Here is a 22,565-nt window from a genome sequence, read left to right as displayed (position 1 = left end):
GTGTCACTCACAATGCCTTCTGTCTCAATAGGTGACATATTTTACATACAGTCCTTAATAGGAATTGGGAGGTTTAAAGTGTATAAGCAGTTAGAGCAAAGGATGACAAGAAGAGCGCAAGGTGAATCATGCCCAAGGGCCACCCAGGGGAGCATCCTGGTCTCACCAACCAGATGCCAATGGAAATGCAGAAGCAGGACCAGAGCTGCAGGTGCCCTCCCCCCCCCCCCAGGAATCCTAGGACTTAGTGATGTTTCTCTTTTGTGGAGAGGATGGATCCTGTGTGTGTGTGTCTGAGCCATCAGGAGAAACCGCCAAGTTCCATGGTTGGAACCAAACCCTGCTCTTTGTTTTCATCTTAAGAAAGTCCCTGTCACTCTGCATTGGTTGTTGTCACCTAGGCTGTCACTGCTGGTAAGATTAAAGTGAAATAATAAAAAGGGAGGTTGGGAAAGGGCTGGAAATGGATGGTTTATATAATATTTCTGCATTTTTAAAACCAACGAGAGTAAAGAAAAGGAAGGAATCTACCCTGGCAGCAGAGAATTAATAGCAAATGAGCAGTCTTTTGACTGCTTTCTGAGCTTGTTAATTCATTTCACTTTCTCAAACATGACAGCCCTGCAAAGCTCATTTCAGATGCAGACTGAACTACTGAATGCTCCAGCTGTACCCCAGTGTAGGTTTCCTCCTTTCATCATGCGGGTGATGTGAGCCTTGTGGGGGCAGTATGGCCCCATTGTGCACCCCAGGCTAACGTTGTAAACTCTGGGTCATGAAGGAGGAGCTCCTGCTCAGACTTCTCCTTAGGCTGCTTTTGCCAGTTCTGGAAAGATTTAACATCTTTGTGTGATGATCACCAGCTTGGATGGCTTTGAAAGGAGATTATATAAATTCACGGAAAATAAAGCTGTTGGTTGCTACTAGTCATGATCACTGTATCTTCCCTCTCTGTATGTTGAGGGAGGGATTAAACTGCATACTAGAAATTTAGCTTTGAACCATTAAAAATCAAAGAACCATAGAATCTTAGAGTTGGAAGGGACCCCAAGGGTCATCTAGCCCAGCCCCCTGGAATTCAGGAATCTGCTAAAGGATCCCTGACAGATGGCCATCCAACCTCTGCTTGAAAACTTCCAAGGAAGGAGAGTCCACCACCTCCCAAGCGAGTCTGTTCCACTGGCAAACAGCTTTTACTGTCAGAAAAGTTCCTCCTGATGTTTAGTCAGATGGGTGGGATTTAAATTAGTTTTTGTTGTTGACCCTCCAAGTGCCCCTATTTTCCAGGGACAGTCACAGATTTACAGAAGTCATCCCGGTTTCTGATTTGATCCTGGTATGTCCAGCTTTTCCTTAGGATGTCGCTAATTTCATTGGAGGGTCTGGAGTTCTGCAACCCCCGAGCCAAAGAGATACATAACTATACAACCTTTAGAAGATGTCTGAAGGCTTCCCTGTATAGGGAATTTTTTTAAAAAAAATGTTTAATGTTTTAGTATGTTTTTATATAGGTACATTGGAAGCTACCTAGAGTGGCTGGGGCAATGCAGTAAAGTGTGTGGGGTACAAATAATAACACCATCATCACCATCATCGTTGCTGCTGTTGTTGAATAGGATGTCCCTATTTTCATTGGAGAAGTGTTGGAGGGTATGTTGTTGTTGTTAGAAAGTGTTGTCGAATAATTAACAGGAAGCTGTACAAGCAGCGCCCAAGCAAATCAGAATGCTCATTGTCATATAACCTCCCTGTAAACAAATTGGAATGGATGCTCAGTAAATACTGGGCACAGTATGACCTCTGCCTGAGCTTTGGTCAAACAAGTAAGGGCGAGTGCTCTGTAAATGGCTTGTCTGGAGGGCCTTCTGGTGTCGGAAGGCAGTAAGCCTATGGATACCCATTGTTGAGGAACCCCAGGGGTAGTTTGCTGTTGCGGGTTCTGCTTGTGAGAAAGGGAGAGCTACCCTAGCTGGACGTTTGGCTTGATCCAGCAGGGCTCTTCTTATATTCTTGACCACCTCTCAGTTGCTTTATATAAATATGCAGTTTTCCCTGTGTCTTGGTCTCCAAGCTGAACATGTCTTCTTTTCAGTCCAGAGCCTGCAGAAAAAAGGCAGCTCTAATGAGGACATGGAGCCTCTGAAAAGTATGGAATTTTTAAAAGTAGTAATGTTTTCAGATCAGTTTGTATGGGGTGGACACATTTATTTTATTTGCTGTAATTCCAGGCTACTTTTCAAGGTGGTTTAGGTAATAGCAGTTCTAACTGAAGGCTGATCACTGTTGTGCCACCCAGATGCGGGACTACAATTCCCACCCTCCCCCTATTGCCTGGGGCTGATGGGAGTTGTATTCCAGCAACATCTGAAGGGTACCATGCTGGCTGCCTTTGTCTCTCAACAATTCTAGTGGTGAAACCACTGAAGCAGCCAGGTCCTCAGGTGGAGTCTAAAAACCAAAGAACAGAACCAGCTTCGCTAGCAGAAGATTAGAGCCGCATCTCTTCTCCAAAACAGGCTTATTCTTCAGCCTTGGCAAATAAATAAGTGTAAGGCAGCGTGTCTTAAAAGTTCCAGCTGTAGTTGCTCTCTGGAGAAGGCAGCCTCACACTGCTTTGAGGTTTTTTCTTACAGTCACGTGGTATAACTTCAAAATGACCTTGACAGATTAGAGAACTGGACCAAAACAAACAAGATGAATTTTAACAGGGAGAAATGTAAAGTATTGCACTTGGGCAAAAAAAGCACTTGGGCAAAAAAAGTATTGCACTTGGGCAGTACATGTGAAAAGGATCTAGGAGTCTTGGTTGACCACAAACTTGACATGAGCCAACAGTGTGACGCGGCAGCTAAAAAAGCCAATGCAATTCTGGGCTGCATCAATAGGAGTATAGCATCTAGATCAAGGGAAGTAATAGTGCCACTGTATTCTGCTCTGGTCAGACCTCACCTGGAGTACTGTGTCCAGTTCTGGGCACCACAGTTCAAGAAGGACACTGACCAACTGGAACGTGTCCAGAGGAGGGCAACCAAAATGGTCAAAGGCCTGGAAACGATGCCTTATGAGGAATGGCTAAGGGAGCTGGGCATGTTTAGCTTGGAGAAGAGGAGGTTAAGGGGTGATATGATAGCCATGTTCAAATATATAAAAGGATGTCACATAGAGGAGGGAGAAAGGTTGTTTTCTGCTGCTCCAGAGACGCGGACACGGAGCAATGGATCCAAACTACAAGAAAGAAGATTCCACCTAAACATTAGGAAGAACTTCCTGACAGTAAGAGCTGTTTGACAGTGGGATTTGCTGCCAAGGAGTGTGGTGGAGTCTCCTTCTTTGGAGGTCTTCAAGCAGAGGCTTGACAACCATATGTCAGGAGTGCTCTGATGGTGTTTCCTGCTTGGCAGGGGGTTGGACTCGATGGCCCTTGTGGTCTCTTCCAACTCTATGATTCTATGATTTTATGATTCTATAAAAATTTTATGAAATAAACTAAAATAAAAACAAGGGCAACAACTGCAGGGCAGATGCATGTCATACATTTAAAGCACATACAACACGCATGACTTCTTCCGGAGAATTCTGGGAACTGTACTTTCCCTCTGCAGAGTTTCACACCCCAGGGCCCTTAACCAACTGCAGTTCCCAGGAGTCCTTGGGGGAAGCCGTATGCTGTAAATGTGCATTGAAGGAGCTCTAAATGTGTGATGTGGGCCTGCCCTCTGAGTAAAGACTTTTTAAAGCAGATCTTCATGCCAGGGGCTTGGGGAGACGATGCTGCCTAAGATTTGAGAACTGTTATATCTTTATCCCTTTTCATTGGTGCTTCAGTGCGCTCTCTCTCTCTCTCTCTCTCTCTGTCATTTATAAGAATCTGCTGAAGAGCTAACAGCCTCACAGTTAACTGTGCTTAACCATAGCACAGAATTGCAAACTTGCTCTGTTGTGAGAGCTTCTCATTTTAAGAGCTTCTTCAACCTTGAATTGCAGTATTCACAATCAGAGAATGCTGTTTATTGCACATTTCTAAGCCTTGCTGCTGCTGCAAAAAGCAAACAAACCTCCAGAACATGATTAAGGGAAAGATTGAAGGCTATAATTGAGGATGCCACAGATATCTTTTACTTCTCTCTTCCTGAAGTTCACCAGTCTCCAGTTGTCACAAATAGGCCAACAGATTTTCAAACAGATACTGCATATATTCACAACAAAAGCAACGACAATCTTCACAGCCCAAAAGGGAGATAGGCTGTTTATGTGGGCTTATTGCACAGAACAGGAAAAGAAGATCTGAATGTGTTGCTTCAGTGGAGAGGAAGGAGAAGCGCAGTCTGGTCTTCCTCCTACATCAGGTGTATCTCTGACACTGACATGCAGATGGTCTCTTACTATTTCCCCAGACAGTGTATTCAGTGCAGACCTAAATAGTCAAAAAGTCTAACTTGGTATAAGGCATCTTCCTGTGTCCCTAGAACATTTTTCCAAAGTAGGGCTAATTCACACATACAGCACATTACACATACAGCACATTAAAAAAATACAATTGGGCGATGACTGGCAGCAGGAAAACCACCCATGTTTCTTCTCCAAAATCTGAGCTTTTCAATAGAGGTAGTTCACACTCTCAGTTGCCATTCTTTGTTGTGTACAGCCATCCAACCAATTCAATACATACATACATACATACATACATACATACTACATACTATATACAGTATATGAGTGAATCAAGGCTAAGAATTTAGTGTGGTAGTGCTACTGAAGATTTAGTGTGAAATTTCTGTTCTTCTCAAGGAACTACTGTATAACCCCAAAAGCTTCTCAACGTTTTTTGAAGCTTTGCCAGCCTTCTCTGAGTGAGGGAGTCACCCGGGGCTCTTTCTGAAGGCTTGTGCGTTTTTTGTGCTCCTTGGCCCAGTGTTGTACTGAAGGCAATTGAGTGGGGCAAAGCAAAGGGGGCAGAGCTGCCTCTGAAGTTGGCAATTTAAGGATGTGCACACTCTGCCTTTAAAGCACATGCTTTCCCTCAAAGAATTCCGGGCATTGTTGTTTACCCCTCACAGAATTACAGTTATTAGCAACCCCTTAACAAACTACCGGTACGATTCCCAGAACTTTGTTTTTTGTATTTTGAACATGCTTCAAAGGTAGAATGTGTATGCAGCCTTTAAGGTGGTTAGGATGGTGGTACCTGAGGTTGAATGGTACCTTTTGCAACAGTATGTTAGAAGAGGTTCGGCTAGTGAGCATCTTTGGGGCAGCATTGCAAAGGCAAAGAGACAGGGTGTGTGCTGGGAACCTCATGGGCTCTTGCTCCCACTCGGCAGAGAGAGAAGGGGAGCTACCCCACTTTTTAACAGTATTGTCTTTGCCTCCCTCCCTTGCTCATAAGGTAGTTGGTGGCTGAAGGCCCTTTGAAGAAGTAGGGACAGTCCAGTCCAGTCTTGTTTGCCTGCCTGTCTCAGTCCACTGTTCCTTCCTACAGGGGAGCTGCTGCTTATTCCTAGAAATATAGAATTGTAGAGTCCGAAGGGACCATGAGGGTCATCCAGGCCAACCTGCTGCAATGCAGGTATCTTTAGCCCAAACTGTGGCTCAAACCCACAACCCCAAGATTAAGAGTCTTGCGCTCTACTGATTGATTTTCCAAGATGGCACTGGGCTGATGCAGCAACAATGGTTGTAAAGGCGAATATTTGGAAGGTAGTAATCTGCAGAAACTGCAGGGAGCCTTGTACTTTGCCAAGATGATATGCAGTGGCAGATGAAGGGCAGCTGCTCCTCATACATACAGAAGTGGGTAGACCATGGGATCAGTAAACTGCAAATCTCTGGAACTCCTTTGAGGCATAAAATGGCTTGATTTCTGTCACTTCTTTGTGCCTAACAAAACCATAGCTTAGCAGTCAGGAAGAAGCCACAGCACCATCAGCTTCCTTTACTTCCTCCCTTCCTTGCCAGGCTGAAGTTGATTTAAGATCCTGGCAGTCAGCTGATATTAAGCCGCAGTTCCTTGTTTGGATGTTAATGGCTAGCTGTAGCTCGAAAAGCATTTTTGTTTAACTTCAGTGCCAAACACGAATGGAGTGAATAATACATTTCTCTTGAACTGTATTCTTCCTTCATAGGCTCTACCTTAAGGGGCTGAACCCTTCCAATTTTAAGGGGTTTGGCAGGTCCCATCAGGCCTTCTCATGGCTGCAACAGGCCTTGCCAGGGCTACCCGCAGCTACACTGGGGCCTGTTTGGCCTTCCTGTTGAACCTGGCTGGGCCTCACCGTGGCTGTGGTAGACTCCGCTCGGCTTCCTCCCACCACATAACATCACATGTGCACATCATGCATGTGACATCACACGCATGCCATGGTTGGCTGGAATCCGGCCCCTGTGTCCTCCATCACTGAGGGAATTAGCAGCTGAGCATTTTGCATCTGCATAATGCATGAATGACAGACAAACACTGTTCACAAATGGCAGGTTAGGGACCTGACACAGGGAAAACACTCAAATTAGGGTGCATTTCCCATTACTTGCAAAATGCTTTTCAGTGGTAGCAATTAATTGTGCTTATTTTGATACACATATCCAACTCAAGTCATTGTGTTCAGTGTAAAAAATATACATCATGTACCCATGAACCTTCTGTCTGTGCAAATAAAATGCAAAGAAATTAGATTAGATTTTGACAACTGGCATAACAGCAGACTGCTTCTTACAGTGTGTTTTCCTGTTTAACCATTACTGTGTACTTGGTGGATAATGAGGAACTGCTTTGGCCGTCATTAACTACCTTTCTCCAACAGGGATCAACTAAGACCCAATTAGGCATGTTATAGCTCCACGAGTAAACAGGAAGTACAGTATTTTTCGCTGTATAAGACACAGCAGAGCACAAGACGCACCTAGTTTTTGAAAGAGGAAAACAAGGAAAAAAATATTCTGAATCTCAGAAGCCAGAACAGCAAGAGGGATCGCTGGGCAGTGAAAGCAGCAATCCCTCTTGCTGTTCTAGCTTCTGGGATAGCTGTGCAGCCTGCATTCGCTCCATAAGACGCACACACATTTCCCCTTACTTAGGGAAAAAGTGAGTCTTATAGAGCAAAAAATACGGTAACTAATTATGGGAACAGAAGTTGCTTTAACAGACAAAGCCAGGAGGAAGCTGCTGATTAAAAATACAGTGTTGGGGTGAAGGGAGCCTATGCTTGAACGGGCGGTCTGAGCTGAGCATGGCAGGATCTTATGTGTGAGGATAAATCTTGCTAGATTTGATGAGGAATAGAGCACCGTTTTCAGTGCTGTGCAGAGCCGCTTTTCATAGTGTCCTGAATTTCCAGGCATGGTCCAGGAATTACGGAAGTCATCCCAGCTTCTGATTTGGTCCTGGAACGTCCCTATTTCCTCCGCCAGCACCAGTACCACCACCATCGAGGTCAAGGAGGAAGCTGAACCAAGCAACGACCATGGTGGTGGCGGCTGTGAGCGAGCATTCCATGGCCTTTCTGTGGCTGCCGCCACTGTCCTCCTCGCTTGGGCAGCTCATAGCAGCTGCTGGAGAGCAGGAGAGGAGGCGGGGAGGCTGTGGCCGCCCTGGCTCTGAGGGGCAGGCAGAGAGCAGGGCTGCCCTGGGAGGGAAGGAAGTGCAAGCAGAGCAGAGGGCAAGGAGTCTTGCTTTTTTTTTTAATGCTTTGTGCATCCGTGTCTAATTTTGCCCCTTTCTAAAATTTATTTATTGGTGGTTTTTTTCCTTTTTGCAAATCTACCAAAGAATAGAATAAAATCAAATCAGAATTGAGAGGTTTTCTCAGGAGGGTGGAGGGCATGTGTTGGCACTTGCCCTTTTTCTGATAGGATATGCTTTGCAGGGGGAGGGGATAAAAATAGGGGGGTTGAAGAGGGTCACTTGGGAAGAGTGAGAAATGTCTCTATTTTCATCTGAGGACTGTTGGAGGGTATACACTATTTTAATTCTGCATGCTTTAGCTCAGTGCTGAAGTTTAAACCCCAGAAGGTTTTTGCTTACAAAATTCTGACATCCTGACACCATGAAATGATGAAGCTTTATGAAGAGCTTCAAATAATACTGTCACACACTTTTTTAAAGTAGGAATTTGCAGTTGTATTGGAAGGTTTAAAGGTGGTTTACTCTAGCCGTGGATGAATCCTGGATGGATCTAGTCTATTTCACTTTTATGTGTTCAATCTCATAATTCCATTCTTTTCTTTTTCCATGTTAATTTGTGATCTCTCTTCCTGAAAAAAGTGTGGAATTCTGCATTTGAACATTTATTTAAATATTATTTTGCAACGTATTTTCTCTCAAAGCATTAATTTTACAAATGTGTTTTCCCTTAAAAATGCATTTTATATGATTTCTTTGCAATAAAGGCTGTATAACAAATATTTTGGTTTTTTAAAAATGATATTTTATTAAATTTTCACAATAAAGAAGTTATAAGACAATCAACGGAAAAGACACAAGAAAAAATACAAAACACAAAGATACAAAAATACAAAAATACAGACAATTAACATAGAAAAAAAAGAAAAAAGAAAAAAAAGAAAAATCCCTCTTTTTTAATTTCTCCTCTTTTGTTAACTTATTTTCCTGACTTCCTCACGCCTCCCTTTTTTGTATTCCACTTAAAAATTGGTTCAGCAAATTCATACATATTTTAGCTTCAAGCTTTCATCTAATATCAATCCATTCTTACATAATCTTCTACCTTATTACTAGAACCCCTTCGATTCATTTCAATGTCATCAACATTCAAAAATTTTACAATGTTTCTGTAAGTAGATTTTAAATTTCCTCCAATCTTCTTCCACCAACTCTTCTCCCTGGTCTCGGATTCTGCCAGTCATTTCCGCCATTTCCATGTAGTCCATTACTTGCATCTGCCATTCTTCCAAGGTGGGTAGATCTTGTGTCTTCCAATGCTTTGCGATGAGTATTCTTGCTGCTGCTGTAGTGTACATAAAGAAAATTCTATCCTTCTTTGACACCAATTGGCCAACTATGCCCAGGAGAAAGGCCTCTGGTTTCTTCAGGAAAGTATATTTAAATACCTTTTTCATTTCATTATAGATCATCTCCCAGAAAGCCTTAATCCTTGGGCACGTCCACCAAAGGTGGAAGAATGTACCTTCTGTTTCTTTACATTTCCAACATTTATTATCGAGCAAATGATAGATTTTTGCAAGCTTGACTGGGGTCATGTACCACCTGTACATCATTTTCATAATATTCTCTGTTAGGGCATTACATGCCGTAAATTTAACCCCAGTGGTCCACAACTGCTCCCAGTCAGCAAACATAATATTATGTCCTATATCTTGTGCCCATTTTATCATAGCAGATTTTACCGTTTCTTCCTCAGTATTCCATTTCAACAGCAAATTATACATTCTTGATAGTATCTTAGCATTGGGTTCTAACAGTTCATGTATAACAAATATTTTGGATAAATGAATATTTCAATACTGGAGGGTTGCTTTTGTTTTATCTGAAAACTGTGTCAAAATTAGGGAAGCACAAAACCGCTGAATAACTTAAGTTCTGCTCTACAAATTAGTCCATGAAGTGCAGATCAGGCACAAAACTCGGGTGGAAGTTTGGTTTTGTGTAAAAAGATGTCTGGCCATTAATTTTCACTCCAATAGACAGAATGACATTTTGATTACTTCTTCAAGAGTTCTAAAAGTTCCTTGCAATATGACGCTATTGTGGGAAGCCTAAGATGAAAAGACAATCTGTGACTTTCTGCAATCCTTTATCATAGGGAAAAGCTAACTCTTAGCTCTTGTGAGTGTGACCCCATTCACACATGCGGTAGCAGCCCATATGGCAGGGCCAGCTGCTGTGGGGTCTGCCTCCTGACACTGCTTACCTGGGTGGGACTTTGGGGTGGGGCAGCAGAATGGTCTAGACTGTGTGCGTGCACTGCTGGTGTGCCCACACTGACCTGTCCGCTATCCCAGTCCTGCCCAGGTGAGATGCAGGAATGCCAGTGTTGGGAGGTCGCTCTTGGGATGCTACTCCACACACGCAAATGATCGCTTAAGGTTTCAGTCATGTTGTAGCCAACCTACATGTGTGGACTCCTTGAAAGGCTAGCAGGCTAATGCAGTTGGTGGGCTGGGTGCCAGCTATGGGCAACCTGGTGCCCTCTGGATGTTGTTGGACTCTGGCTCCCGTTAGCTTCCCAGCACAGCATGGCCGGCGTTCAGGGCAGCAGGTTTCTCATCTCCCCACGTGGCAGCACCTCCTTTGCCTTGTTCTCTTCTTGGGTCTCCGTCCATAGTAACTATGCTTTATGGGCATGGCCTGAAACATGACTTGTCCATACCAATTATGACCAGATGGCAACAGTGCAGATGAACCCAAAGGAAGGAGAGAAAAGTGGGACCATCTAGTTCAGGGGTCTGCAACCTTTAAGACGAAAAGAGCCACTTGGACCCGTTTCCGAAGAAAAAAAAACTGGGAGCCGCAAAACTCGTCATTATAAAAATAACTTTTTTGTCACTTTTTAAAATTATTTCTTTGTTTGACCCCTCAGAATTACTCCTCCTCATAGAAATAAACGTTAAATTAACAAGTTACCTTTTGTGTGTGTGTGTTCTTCACTCCCCTTCAAAACAGTGACCAGCGTACATGCCCCCTTTCAATGCAGTGACCAGCGTACATGCCCCTTACAATGTAGCGGGCGGGCGGGAAGGTGACGTCGGGACGGTGCGTGACTAACGCACGCACCGCCCCCATGCGACGTCACAGCCAGTACAGCGCCCGCCACAGTGGGGAGTGTCGGGGCACACAACGCGCCTTCTCCCCTCGCTAGTATCCGCCCCGGAGCCGCGGCAAAGGTGTAAAAGAGCCACATGCGGCTCCGGAGCCGCGGGTTGCAGACCCCTGATCTAGTTCATTAGAGCTGTGCTGCTGCTCCCACTAATATGGTCTCCTGAGGCTCTCGAAAAGTCTCCATGCCAACCCACCTCCCAGAACACCAGCAGGAGAGCAGCAGCACTGGGGAAGTCAGGGTTAACCTTTCCTCTGTGCCAGGGAGGGGGAAGCTGTGCCCTTCAGATGACGCTGGATCACAGCTCCCATCATAAAGGCAAAAGGTAAAGGTAAAGGACCCCTAGACAATCATCCAGTCAAACTTGACTATGGGGTGTGGCTTTCATCTCACTTTTCAGGCCAAGGGAGCCGGCATTTGTCCACAGACAGCTTTAGCATGGATTAAGAGATAATGAATGCAAAGGGACGTGCTACAAGACTGAACTGTGCTATTAGGTTATTTAGTTTATACTATGTGCCCTATCTTTACTTCACGCACAGATGCTGCAGGGAGCTATTGGGAGAGCAGGAGCTAAAGAACAAAAATTAGACAGCAAAATACTGGTAAACAGAGGGCAATGGTTGCTGCATCCTGCATCCCAACATTTGCGCCTCCATAGAGAGGGAGGTATCAAAGATTACACCCAAACTCTTAACGGACGATGCTGGCACTAATTGCACCCCTGCAAGAGATGGGAGTTGCCCCCTCAATCCCATATTGCCCCGTCCCAGCCAGAGGACCTCTGTCTTTGAAGGATTTAACTGTGGCAGAAACCAAAGTGCACGGAAATGCCATTTACTTTCCCCGCCACTGCAGTACCTATTTATCTACTTGTGCTGGCATGCTTTCGAACTGCTAGGTTGACAGTAGCTGGGACAGAGCAATGGGAGCTCACCCTGTCATGCAGATTCAAACTGCTGACCTTCTGACTGGCAAGCCCAAGAGGCTCAGTGGTTTAGACCACAGTGCCACCCGTGTCCCTCACGGCTTCCATCATATCTGCCCATTGGCATCCTGGCTGCGTCTGAAAGGAGCTGGAGTTTCTGGAGGGTCACAGGATGCCTTTTTCTGCCCAGTGTCTTTTGCTGATGTGATTCCTCTCCCATCCAAAGCTATTTGCCTCAGAGCAGAAAAAATGCAGGCATGGCATGAGGCTAATAGTACCTTTGGAGGGGAAGAGATTTCGATTGCAGAATTGGCAGGGGAGATTGGTTAGCTGCTTTTAGGTAAAAATGAAAACATCGGAAGATGTGATTATGGGTTTCCTACTTTGTGTATCTTTTGGCCCGGACAGCAAGATTCCTGATTTGTCTCCCCTGTGAGCATACCAAGGCACCAGCAGCATAAGGAGGGTTGAGGGCATCTGTGGTATCCTGCCCTCATTGCAAACTGGAAATGGATTCAAAATGCATATTAAAGATAATGGAATATATTGATGGTTGTCATTTTGCAAGCTTCTCTTGACTGAATGGGATAATTAGACATGTTCACAAAAAGGAAGCTGGAAAAGCCAAATACTGGCTTGGTCAGTGTCTGAATGAGAGCATCAGACCAAGCTGAGTGGCATCACTGTGATTTCTCGTTCTGGCATCCCTGCAGCTGGGAAGGGACAATGGCTCAGTGGGTAGAGCACATGCTTTGTCTGCAGTAGGTCCCAATCTTTGGTATCTCCAGTGAAAAGGACGAGGTAACCAGTGATGAGTGGGACCTCCCTGAGACCCTGGAGAGCCACTGCCAGTCAGTGTAGACAGTATTGGGCTAGATGGACAAGTCATCTGATCTTGTATAAGACAACTTGATTGCTGGCTGTGTGTCCACAGCCTAATGCATTAAAGCATCTTTGGCAGTTGAATCCTGCTAGCAGGCAAGGAGAGAGCTGAGGGCATGTGTGATGGACAGTGGATTTTCATGTAGCACCTTTTGAGCTGTCTTATTATAGAGCAGTAGGGGAAGTCCATCTTAGCTAGAGAGGTATAAAATCAGGAGCCTGCCTTGAATGTAGAAATGATTGGCTATGGCACTCTGAGGAATGTTCTGGGATGCTCTCCGTCAATGTGTCATTTCGTGGCAGATGAATGTGGAAGCTGAGCTGGTGAGTGCTTTGCTTAATGCAGGGGTGGGGAACCCAAGGCCTTCCAAATGTTGCGGGACTACAACTCCCAGCAGCCCTGACCACCCCCCATGCTGCCTGGGGTGGACAGGAGTTGGAGTTGAGCCACATCTGGAGGACCACAGCTCCCCCCCTCCAGTTTAACATCATGTGGCTTTGTGGGGAAAGGAGGAAGCCTATTCTGTGGCTGAGGAGGAGGAGGAGGAGGAGGAGGACTGGCCGAGGTGTTGCAGTCCTCTTTGCCTGTCCCTTTCCACATCTTCTTTTCATTTACATGTATAGTGGGTTGTACCATCCTGAGCTGTTGCTCATAAAGTTGCACCGATGCAACAGAATTCCAGTCTTGAGCCTGATCCCAGACGCCAGTTAGAGTAGCACCAAACATTATATATGATGTGGGGATGTAGCCCCAAATGGCATCCCTGCCCTGGGCTCTTCCCCACTTCTCGGTCATGTCCAGCCACACTTGCCCATGCCATGGTGTCATTCAGCCTGTTGTGCATTTGCACTCTCACACCACCAGCATCTAGGGATCAGGTGTAGCAGCAAAGAAAAGCCATGGGGGATGCTGTGCTGCCATGGGGGGAGCATGCCTAAACATTATAGGGAGAGCTGGGAGAGTTTGATGTGGAGCAGCTGTTTTTGGCATCAGCCCTGCATCACTGTTAAGACCCAATCCCCCGGTTTTTGTTTTGAAAGATTTAAATTGATTTAGTCCTATAAATGTCAATATGGCTAAAATGAGTTCAGGCTGAAGTGTTCTCTTGAACTGATTTGTAGTTCACAGCCAGAGCTGATAATGTTTTATTTATATCCTTAGATTTGTTATATCAGGCTCCCTTGCCCAAATGAAAATGTAATCTACAAATCACTTGAATGTGGCTAGGATCAAAGCATAATAGCATGTTATGTATGAGCTGCCTTAAAAACCTGTGTGGCATGAAAAATGAGGCATAGGTAATCAATAGCTGGTTACCGTGCTCTGTATTAGAGTGATTTAATTGCTCACATCTAGATTTTCCTTCCGCTGGAAATTTGTATGAGACCTTTTTCGTTTTCTGCCATTGGCTCTTGTCCCTGTAATTGACCAGAGGAGCTTCATTCATAAAACATAATGTGTTTAGAGGGAACTTTATACACACTGTGATTTGGGACACTCATTTCCTTTAAGAATTCAGTCTAGTCCTGTTTAACGCCCGCCCCCCCCCCCCGCAAACTCAGGACAGTTACTCAAAAGTCAGTTTATTTATTAATGAGATTTACATGTCACTCATTACATATATTTTCTGGGAGGCTATAAGTGATAATTATATACAAGGACAATGAAAATGTTATATACAAGTACAATGAATATTTTCTGATCTTTTGTTAGTTGGTACCCATTAGGCATTGTAACAAGACAGGCAGGCACAGGACACAAAGCAGCAAGGTCATTGCAGCACCATGGACAGCTCCTTGTGCCTACTGGCTCCAACAAAACCGGATTATTTTTTTGGGGGGGGGGGAGAGGGACTCCACTAAGGCCCTTGAACATTTGCCTCCAATGCAACCCTCCTAAGTTTGAAGAATGGAGATTTTTACAGGAACAGACACCACTTCTCTTTTCTCCCACCCGAGTAACTCCCATGTGTCAGGAGCAGCAGTGCTGAAGGCCCTTGGGCTCAGGGGAAAGTGCTCCCCAGGGTTCCGGCTCCAGTTCTGCAGGTTCTTGTCTGCCAAGTCCAGACTCAGGGCTTGCCCACACCTCCACTTGTCCCACTGACTTCCCCCAAGGAAACCCACTCTTTGCCGCTGAAATGGAATCAACGTCAATAAGGGTTTCTGCAGATTGTTGTTTGCTCTGATTGAGCGGTAAAGAGCACGTCTTCCTGGGAGAGTGGAGGGGGCAGAAGAGCCCTGCTGCCCAGGCAGGAGACAAGCAGAAGTGCAGACAAACCCAGAAGTGGACACCTGGTCACCAGCCTCAGGCTCAGTGTTAGAAGCCCAGACCAATTTCCGAGGCAGATGCGTAGTGGCCTTGGGTTCAGCAGGTGTATCTCCGAGCTTAAGGTCAGGGCTGTGGCACTGGTGCAAATCCACTTCCAACCCTCTTTGCAAAGTGGGTGTGGCACCAGTTAGTGAAAATGCCAGAGCCACCATAATGGGAACTTCAGATAGCTCTGAAACTGGTGAATGAAGCAAGGCTGACCTCCCTTTGTTGCTACTGCATAGCCTCTGGCAGGCAGAGATATGCTGCCTTTTACATGGATTTTCCATTTAGCTGAGATGGCTAATACCAGTTGATGGTTTCATTTCTCTTGAGATCTCATTGGTCTGTGCGGATGTAAAATAGACTTGGGGAAACTGGCCTGATTTGCTGAGCACATAACAAATTTGTGGTGATGCAACTGGTCTCTCTTTCTTAATATTTTATTTAGAATTTTCAAACACTCACTACATATTTAATTTTCACCGTTCTTTCTAGTACACGTGAACTTCCCCTCCATCCCTCCATGGTTTCCTTATTTTCCCTTACCCTGCTGCATATCGTAACTTAACATCCCACTTTCATCCTAACTTAATATCTTTAAAAAATAAATTTATTTATAAGCTTTTACAACATACAAAATAAAAATAAAAATAAATCACAACCATTCTCTTATTTTGACTATCCTCCCGCTCTTTCTGTGGTTCCTTCTTTACATTTTAATTTACTTCATATACAAATTACGTATACCAATTTGTTATACAGTATTGGCCTGAATATAAGCGGCACTTTCCCCCAAAAAATTCTGATCGTGAAAAGTTAAAGTGTGGCTTATATTTGCAACCTTACACGGCCGGAAAAGCGGCGCAGCTCCCCCCCCCAAAGCAGCCCAGGAGCGTGGGGCAAGGGCGCGCAGCCCACCCACCACTCAAAAGCCTCCCTTGAGCCACTGGAGAGAAGGGCAAGGGGGGGGAAGGCTGCCGGCAAAGCGGCATGACTCCCCTCCCCCCGAGAGCACCCTGGGAGTGCGGGGCAACGGCGCCCTTCCTGTCTGCAGCTCCCAAGCCTCCCCCGAGCCATCAAATTTTAAAGGTGCAGTTTATTTGCAGGTGCGGCTTATATTCGGGACAATACGGTATATGTTATTATTTTATTATTATTACTTTGCATTGTTTACATTAACCCTGCTAATGTCTTAATTTGTTTACAATAACTTTATGCTATAAATGAGTTCCATTCTTTCTTTAAAACTTTATCTTCTTGATTTCTTGTTCTTCCGGTATATAACATTCTATCAGCAGTGGCCATACATAAATACCTTTTTATTTTGCTTAGGTAACTCTAATCCCATTATTCCCAAAAGAAAAGCCTCTGTTTTCTTAATAAAGGTTAACTTAAACATTTTTAAAAATTCATTATCATTTCCCGGTAGACTTTTGCCTTATTGCAAGTCCACCACATATGGAAAAAGGTGCCTTCTTTTTCTTAACATTTCCAACAAGTACTCGATTCAGTTTTGTACATTTTTGCTAGCCTATTAGGTGTTAAGTACCATCTATACATCATTTTCACATAATTTCCCCTCAAATTATAACAGGCTGTAAACTTTATATCATTATTGCATGATTGCTCCCATGCCTCTATTGCAATATTATGACCAATATCCATTGCCCAATGTATCATTGAAGATTTCACTTGTTTGTCTTTTGTTTCCCATTCTAATAACATCTTATACATTTTTGACAACACGTTAACATTGCATTCTAGCAGGTTTCTCTTTAATTGGAAGATTTTCTTTATTTTAAACACTTCATTCAGATGTTGATACTGTAACCAAGTTGTTAACCTTCCTTGTAACTCTTCAAACTCTTTTAATTTAATTTCACCACCCTCCTCCTTTAGTAAATCTCTATAGGTCACCCAATTTTCAGTCATATTTTTCTGTTTCACATCTATGGCTTCGAATGGTGAGAGCCAAAGTGGTGTTTTGTTTTCCAAAAGCTGTTTATATTTATCGCATATTCTATATAGGTTTTTCCTAATTATATGCTTCAAAAAGCTTCTGTGTACTTTTGTCTTCCCATACCACGTGCCATATGCTTGCCAACCAAAACTGTTTTCATGACCTTCCAGGTCTAAAATATATGGATTCCTTAAAGACAACCATTCCTTTAACCAGACAAGACACCTCATAATATATTCTCATGTTCAGCAGAGTATCCTAACAGTATCTAAATTATTTTTCACTGCTGTTTACAGTTCAAATGCTACTTGCATATTAATCTGGTTACTATCTTCCTTCAAATATTCTACATAAGGTTTCCACTGCTCCCTAGACGCTGACTCCTCCTGATCTTTAATTTTCATTGTTAAACTTCTGTCAATTTGTTTGCCAGTCTTCCTTGGTTGGTATTTCTTTGTCTTTCCACTTTTTGCTCTTGTTGCTGTCATCACATATAGTAATAAACAGACCAACTTATTGGGTTATTTGCATTTTTTAAAAAACCCCATTGATGCTCCTGGTCTCAACATCTCTGTCAGAATAAAGGAGGAGAGAGTGTTTTCTCTCTGCCTCCAGCCTAATTAGTTAGAAAAGATCACTAGAGCATTTGACCGGGTTAAATCCACCCCCCCATCTCATAATCCTCCTTTTGTTATTTTCTTAAAGAAGCTTTAGTGTAGTGTTTTTTTTGTACATTTAATTCCTGTTCACATGTAAATATAGATCACACACGTGTCTCTAAAGATTATGGAAGCCCCTTTTAGCTGAGGAGATCTTTTAATAGCATTGTATGCTGTTAAGCAGTTAATCAGGTTAAGGGGAAAATGTCTTATCTGCAAGATGAGGAGAAGTGATGTGTCCTCTCTTCAGAGGGAAGGAGGAAAATTACCTGCTGTCAACCATTTGTTCTACAGTGATTACAAGATAGGCAAGATGAGAACCATTATGTTGTTCTTAGTGTTTGCACTTGAACAATAGTACTTATCTATCTTGTAGAAAAGCTATTTCCTGAGAGTCCATTGCACTCTATAGTGCAAAGGGGGGGGGACGACTTCAGGCTCAGGGGCCAAATGTGGCCCCCATCTTCTCTCTCCAGTTCATGGAGAGCCCATATCCACACCCCCATTTGCTCAGGCCACGCCTCTTGGCAGCCCTCTTTGCATGTGTCCTTGACGTCTCTGGCTTGCCAGGTTGGAAGGTGGAGAAATGTGTGTAGAGAAACCTTTGTGTGGCATTGTGAGCTGAGTTCTATACTAAAGTAAGTATTGCATGTGCACACATTTCTAGTTTTTGCCTCTAGTTCCTCCCACCACCGGTGTGCAGTCCCTGGAAGGCTGCCCCTGAATGAATGTGGACTTTGGATGGAAAGAGGCTTCCCTAGCCCTCCTCTAGCGGGGCCAGGAAGCAACCCAGCCTTAAGGATGTAAAAAGGTAAAGGTACCCCTGACCATTAGGTCCAGTCACCGACGACTCGGGTTGCAGCGCTCATCTTCCTTTACTGGCCGAGGGAGCTGGCATACAGCTTCCAGGTCATGTGGCCAGCATGACTAAGCCGTTTCTGATGAAACCAGAGCAGCGCACGGAAATGCCGTTTACCTTCCCGCTGGAGTGGTACCTATTTATCTGCTTGCACTTTGACGTGCTTTCGAACTGCTAGGTTGGCAGGAGCAGGGACCGAGCAATGGGAGCTCACCCCATCGTGGGGATTCAAACCACCGACCTTCTGATCGGCAAGTCCTAGGCTCTGTGGTTTAACCCACAGCGCCACCCGCATCCCGTAAGGATGTAAAATGGTGTAAATGGCCACTTGTCAAGAAAATCGGACACATTTGACATATTTCACTTCAAAAGAGAGAAGTCCCCCAAAAGGATTGGGAAAAACAGGGGCAACCCAATACATTTTGGCACCTGAGGCAGACCCCAAAATTGTGGTCCCCCCCCCCCAGGGAAAAAGGGGTGAAGAAGATCTACATTAGGAACAAGCAGAAAAGGAAGATCTACATCAACATCTGCTGCCCCAGTGTATCCAGCTGCCTGAGGCAGTCACTTCCCCATGCCTCATGGATGGACCAGCCCTGTGTAAAAAGGAAGTTGCTGAAAGGCAAAGGCAACGGGGTCAGACCTCTCCAGAATGCTCAGAAGTTGTTTAAAAACACACTATTAGGAGCTCAACGGGAATGTTGATACCAGGAATCAGAACCAAGATGATGCTTGCATTGTTACTGAGCAGAGTCCAGGAAGTTGGAGGAGGCTTATTCCCTGAGAGTGGTGCATGGAATTACCAGTACATTCTTGTGCAATTCCTGGTGCATCAGTGATGGTATCAGTGGATCTGAGCCTGGCTGCATGTTCCACTTGCCACACAACACATACACAAGCTCTAATTGTTGAGAGCTCCTGAAAGGTGCCTCTTCACAGGCATGGAAAAGTGGAGGAATTTGCCCTGACAGCATACGGCTAGGGAAGGAGGCATAGCTAGCAGGCGGATCTCAGTATCTGTTTATCTCGCTTAGCTAATCTCTGCTGATCTTCAACTGCCAGAGCAGACTGTGCTGTGCTGAATTTCCAGAAGGCTTGATTTTTGATGCAAAAACGTTTGTCTGCTGCGGGTGGTGCAAAATTCTCGGCTTTCCACTCTTCCAATATTTCCCCATGTCACTTCACCGGTCTTGTTTCCCCTGCCCCCACCCCACCCCAAAGGGGTGCCCTTACTGCACTGTGCATTGTGGGTTGTGAAGTGAGCATGATGATGTCATGGTGCTTTGGAGCAAGTCAGACTTTACTGTGTGATGATGTGGCTGAGATGATGTGGCTCCCATTGCTGTCACTCTGATGGGGGGTGTGCAAGAGGCAATTTGTCCCTGTGGCCCTTGTCCTTCCAGCACTGAGCAGTAAGAAGGTCATCCTGTTCCAATGTTAGTCTCGTCCATTATGCATGACTAGTGGGGCAAAACGTGGGCGTCTTCCATCCTCATTTGACATGCCTTTCAGTGGAATATGCATCAGTACCACAGCTATGCTTGCATTTTGTCCCCGCTGGTCAGTGTTGTATAATGTGTAGCCAGGGTCCCTGTCCCCCCCCCCCACAAAAAAAAAAATCAGTACGATAGCATAAAAGCAAAGGGTGTGTGTGTAGAGACCATGCTTTGGTTTCCTCGGGTCATCAAAATGGATAATGGAAGAAAGTACGAAGTGTCTTTGCTATTGTTGAAGAAACACAAATTGCAATGATTGGAAGGAGAACATTTATAAAACTGTCCTGCTGAGCTAAGTGGTTGTCAGAGGGGGTGGAGCAGATTATCACCATTTATTGCACAGAAGGAGTGTGCTCAGTGCAGTCAAGCAGGGCACCATGGCAGCAAAAGGGATGATAATAAATGCCCCCCTTCATCCTTAGGTGGTCTTATAATGTTAAGTTTAGTAGAGTTGCTGCAGTTGTATCTGGCCTTCCTTGGGCCTGTGCTTTCCAGATGAAGGAAGATCCTGTTATGTTGTGTGCTTGAGAAATTCTTACAACATTGTTGGATGACACAGATACCTTTTCACTGTCAGAACAGTACAAGGCAATGCATCGTGGGAGCTATCTGGAAATGAACATCTATCTATTTTTGGCCTTGCTCTCCGTGTTACTATTAACCTTTTCAGCTGAATCTTACAAATTGATTTTGGTATGCTTCCTGGAATACTTGGAAAAATGTCAGCCTTCCATTAAGAAAATTATGCAGGTTAACTCTTAGTTTGGTTTTCACTAGAAATAGACCCCTTCAGCAACTAGCATTACACCTATAGACATCTTCCCTTCTATTCTCCAACTCCAACTCTCACATCATCAATCAATGTCATTTTCTTCCTCGGTTGGAGAAGGACCCCCCCCCACGCTAAATAGGCATGTAAACCCTTCTGGAACCATCCATGTTTATCATAAGAAACAATGTGTCGATATTTCTCTCCGTGCAATGGAAAGTCTGCTCAATAGCATATTGGATTCATTTTACATGGCATTTCATATTGTTTCATCAACTCAGATGATCACATCCCTCTGGGGTGTCTAAGAAGGGGCTCTTCCCAGCAAAGCCAGAAACAAGGGGGAGAGGACAACTTGCTATTTTTGTTTGTGAGCTTTCAGATTCCCCTTTTGTTACATCTAACCAGTGATGTCTTAGCTACCAACTGTACTTTGTGTTTCTAAGGGGTGTTTATTTAGTGAATTTAATGCAAAAGGACATTATCACTATAGTGGAGGTTTTCTTTTTTTAATTCCCCATGAAGCATGTATGAAGTCAGGCACATTGTGCTGCTGCAGAAAGAATTGCACTGGCTGCCCACCAGGTGCTGGGCGAGCTTCGAGGGCTGGCATTGGGGCACAAAGCCCTGTATAGCTTGGGACCAGGATCCCTACAAGTTGCCCCTTTCCTTACATCCTCAGCCAATCACTGTTCTGCAGGGGAGGCATCTGGCAGATACCATCCTATCAGGAGCAGGGCTGGAAGAATCCGTCAGTTTCAGTTCTTTCTGTTTTTTATTTCTCTAATCTTGAATTCAGTTCTCCAAATTTATGCAGCAACTTTCTTTTTATTTTATTTAAAAAAATAAAATCCTAGTGAGAATTATTCAGCATTTTAGTGCAAATTTCTCCTAATAAACACATTTTTTTGTGGGCAGTTTTGACTAATGGACACATTTTTACAGGAAATTTTTCAACATGTAATGTATTTTTGCATATTATTTTCATTTGTTATGCCCACGTTCTCCTAATATTTGCACTTTTGCAAAGATCATTTGGTTGGAGAACTGCATTGCAAAAGTTTGGATAAGTGCAAATGTCTGTAGGGTTGCCATAATGTTTTGGAAGGTGGAAATTTGCTAGCATTTAAAGCAGGATCTAACTGAATCAAATTCGTCCCCACCCCTAATCCAGAAGTCCATTCCACACCCCAGTGGAGTAGGCTGTATGGTGAGACCCTTCTAGTTCCTGGATCCAGCAAGGATTCAGATTCCTGGAGCAGTCAGGCTAGCTTCCTGCTGAGGTAACGGGTCATCAAGGTAACAAAGGAAGTGGCTTGGTGCCAGAGGACAAATGGGTGGGGCCCCCTCCCTTCACTTTCTGGTAGTGAGAAAGACAAAGAGTTGAGTTGTGTGAGCTGGAAGCTGGAAGCAAGGCAGCAGGCTGGGAAAGCAGGACGGCAGAGCCATGCCTGGTTTTTGCTGGAATCCCAGGCTGTGGCTGTGGGAGAAGCAAGACCCTCTTGGGGTGTGAATGCTGTGAGCCCCTCCATTGTAGACCCAGCTTGTATATATGTGCAAATAATCCATATATCCTAAAGACACCACGGTCTCTGCTGTGCCTCATTCTGAAGGAAACATGAACCCTGGGGAAGCTCCTGGAACCCCGGGAATCTCTCACCTCTCAGAGACTGGGGAGGTGAGCAACCGTGTGTGTTTATTCTATTGTAGATAGCTTTGGGATGCCTCATTGGAAGTGATTTATAAATGAAATAAAAATAATAATAGGCCAGTGTGTGTTAGTGAGTCAACAACAACATGGCAATGCCTATCGATCAATGATGATCAGTGCTGATGTTTTCCTTTCACGTGTGACATTTGGGGCAAATGTTCCCCATTGCTCCCCTAAGAAATGGTGTGCCTGATAGATAT

General features: G+C 44.4%; 1 protein-coding gene across 1 annotated transcript in view; it reads left to right on the top strand.

Moving 5' to 3' along the window:
- Nucleotides 1-22,565, top strand: part of ELAPOR2 (endosome-lysosome associated apoptosis and autophagy regulator family member 2) — an 88,104-nt gene that overhangs the window by 18,308 nt on the left and 47,231 nt on the right. The gene's annotated exons all lie outside the window — the stretch shown is intronic.

Source organism: Podarcis erhardii (genome assembly GCF_964252035.2).
Source record: "Podarcis erhardii genome assembly, chromosome: 10".
Classification (NCBI taxonomy): domain Eukaryota; kingdom Metazoa; phylum Chordata; class Lepidosauria; order Squamata; family Lacertidae; genus Podarcis; species Podarcis erhardii.
The sequence above is the reverse complement of the archived record's forward strand: the minus strand, read 5'-3'. Positions and strand labels throughout refer to the sequence as shown.